A 3,691-nucleotide genomic window follows, 5' to 3' on the forward strand; every position below is an offset into this window, starting at 1 on the left:
CTATTGAATGGCACATTCAATATACAATGGAGGCATCCAAAGAAGATGGAGTCGATGTTCAACCCTTTCAGGAGGTAGCACATGACCAAGAACCAATGAAAGAAGTCCAAGGTGCACTGAAGGCACTGGTGAAAAACTAGGCACCAGGAATATTGATGAAATACCAACTGAGACGCTTTAACAAACAAATGGAGTTCTGGAAGCATTCATTTGTCTATGTCAAAAAATTTGGAAGACCAACTGACTTTAGAAGAGATCCATATTTGTGCTCATTCCAAAGAAAAGTGATCCAACAAAATGCACAAATTATTGAACAATATCATCAGTTGTATCAAAACAGAAGTAACATTTTTGCCAAAGATCATTAAAAATGTTTGCAGCAGAACACTGACAAGGAACTTCCAGAAACTCAGGCCAGATTCAGAAAAGATCATGGCATGAGGGATCTATCACGGTTGATATCAGATGAGTCTTAGCTAAAGCAGAGACTGCCAGCAAATGTTTTCCTGTGTTTTATAGAGTATCCCAAGGCAATTGACTGTGTGGAGCATAATAAATTATGAATAATGTGCAAAAATGGGAATATTTCACTGTACTCCTGCAGAACATGTACATAAACCAAGAGACAGTTATTTGAAGAGAATAAGGGGCTACTGACTTGCTTAAAATCAGGAAAGGTGTGCATCAGGGGTGTATTCTTTCACCATCCTTACTCAGTGTGTATGCTGAGCAAATAATCCAAGAAAATGGACTATATGAAGAATATGGCATCAGGATTGGAAGAAGACTCTAACAACCTGCAATATGTAGATGGCACAATTTTGCTTGCTGAAGTGAAGAGGACTTGAAGTACTTACTGACATAGATCAAAGACTACAACCTTCAGCATTGGATTACACCTCAGTGTAAACAAAGCAAGTATCTTCACCACTGGACCAATAAGCAACATCATGATAAATGGAAAAAAAGACTTCAGTTGTGAAGGGTTTCATTTTACTTGGATCCACAATCAACACCGATGGAAGAAATCCATAGAAAATCCATGGGAAAGCTGAACAGTTATTAAGAAAGAAGAAGAATTAGAAAAGAATATTGAATATACTGTGGACTGTCAGAGTAACGGACGAATCTGTGTTTGAAGTCCAACTAGGATGCTCTTTAGAAGCAAGAATAGTGAGACATCATCTTCCTTACACTGAACACATTTTCAGGAGGGACCAGCCCCCGAAGAAAGACATCATGGTTCATAAAGTAGAGGGTCAGATGAAAAGAGGAAGCCCTTTCTTTAATGAGGTGGCTGCAACAACAGGTACACACAGCAATGTTGTGAGAATGATGAAGGACCAAGCCGTGGCTCATTCTGTTTACACAGGATCTCAGAACTTCTTCCTTTCACTATCCTTGTGTGTCTCTCAAAATGCGGTCAACATCTGACCACATATACATCCGTGGTCCCAACTTCTAGAAGGCCTTTGCTGTTAGGTGCCATCCAACTGGTTCTGACTCAGAGACTACGCACAACAGAACGAAACACTGCCTGGTCCTACACCAGCCTCACAACTGTGCTTACACTGTGTCAGTCCTTCTTGTTGGGGGCTTCCTCTTTTTCACTGACCCTCCACGTCACCAAGCACGATGTCTTTCTCCAGGGATGGGTCTATCCTGAAAATATGTCTGAAGCATAAGAGACAAATCTCGCCCTTGTGGCTTCTAAAGAGCATTTGGCTGCACTTCTTCCAACACAGATTGATCTGTTTGCCTGGCAGTCCATGGTAGGCAAACTTCATCAACATTGTTTCTTCTACGGTCTTCCTTACTGATTGTTCAACTTTCACATTCATATAAGACAACTGAAAACACCATGGCTTGAATCAGGAGCATCTCAGTCTTCAAACATATCTATGCTCTTTAGCACTTTAAAGATGTCTTGTGCAACAGATTTGCCTAATGCAATATGTCATTTGATTTCTTGACAGCTGCTTCCACAAGCATTGATTGTGGATCCAAGCAAAATGAGGTCTTTGACAACTTCAATCTTTTCTCCATTTACCATGATGTTATTTACTGGTCCAGTTGTGAAGATTTTCATTTTCTTTACATTAAGGTGCAATTCATACCGAAGGCTGTGGTCTTTGATATCCACCAGTAAGTTTTAAGTCCTCTTCAATTCCAGCAAGCAAGGATGTATCATCTACATATCATAGGTTGTTGATGAGTCTTCCTACAATACTGATGACAAATTCTTCATATAATCCAGTTTCTGAGGTTATTTGCTCAGCATACAGATTGAATAAGTATGGTGCAGGAATACAACCCTGCCACAAAATTTTTCTGGTTTTAAACGATTTAGTATCCTCTAGTTGTTCTGGTAGCGTAGTGGTTACAAATCGGGCTGCGAACCTGAAGGTCAGCGGTTCGAAACTACCAGCTGCTCCGCGGGAGAAAGATGAGGCTTTCTACTCCCGTAAGGATTTACACCCTCGGAAACCCTGTACAGAGTCGCTATGGGTCGGAACCAACTCGACGGCACTTAACAACAACAACAAGTTGTTCTCTAGGTCAGCAGTTCAAAACTACCAGCTGTTCCATGGGAGAAAGATGAGGCTCTCTGCTCCCGTAAAGATTTACAGCCTCGGAAACCCTGTACAGGGTCGCTATGAGTCAGAACCGACTCCACGGCACACAACAACAACAGTTGTGCTCTGACAACAGCCTCTTGGTATATGCACAGGCTCCTCAGGGCAACAATGAAAAGTTTTTGAATACCCATTCATCCCAATGTTACCATAGTTTGTTGTGGTCTACACAGTTGGAAGCCTTTGCATAGTCAATAAAGCACAAATAGACATCTTTCTGGCACTCATTCCTCTAAGACACGATCCATCTGATGTCAGCAATGCTATCCCTAGCTCCACATCCTCTTCTGAATCCGGTTTGAATTTCTGGCAGTTCTCTGTTGATGTACTGTTGCAACCAGTTTTTAATTATCTTCAGCAAAATTTTACTTGCATGAGTATTAGTGATATTGTTCGATGATTTCTGCATTTTGCTGGAATGGGCACAAATATGGATCTCTTCCAATTGGTGGGCCAGTTACCTGTCTTCTAAATTTCTTGGCACATATGAGTGAGTGCCTCTAGTGCTGCATCAGTTTGTTGAAAGATTTCAATTTGTAGTCTGTCAATTCCTACAGCCTGTTGTATCCAATGCCTTCAGTGAAGCTTGGACTTCTTCCTCCCTTCAGTAACATTGGCTATTGATCGTATGCTACCTCTTGAAATGTTGAACATCGACCATTTGTTTTTGGTACAGTGACTCTGTGTATTCCTTCTATCTTCTTTTGATGCTTTCTGTATCATTCAATATTTTGCCCATAGAATCCTTCAATATTTCAAGTTGAAGCTTGGATTTTTTTCTTCAATTCTTCCAGTTTGAACAATGCTGAGTGTGTTCTTCCCTTTTGGTTTTCTAACTCCAGGTCTTTGCAGATTTCATTCTAATACATTACTTTGTCTTCTCGATCTGACCTTTGACATTTTCTGTTCATATATTTTACTTCATTTTTTTCTTAAGTTCACTTTAGTTTTTTTTTATACTCAGGAACAAGTGTCCCAGTCTCTTGTGATATCCAGTTTGGTCTTTTCTTTCTTTCATGTCTTTTAAATAATCTTTTGCTTTCTTTCTATATGAT

The sequence above is a fragment of the Chrysochloris asiatica genome, unplaced genomic scaffold (genome assembly GCF_000296735.1).
Source record: "Chrysochloris asiatica unplaced genomic scaffold, ChrAsi1.0 scaffold00105, whole genome shotgun sequence".
NCBI classification, from domain to species: Eukaryota; Metazoa; Chordata; class Mammalia; order Afrosoricida; family Chrysochloridae; genus Chrysochloris; species Chrysochloris asiatica.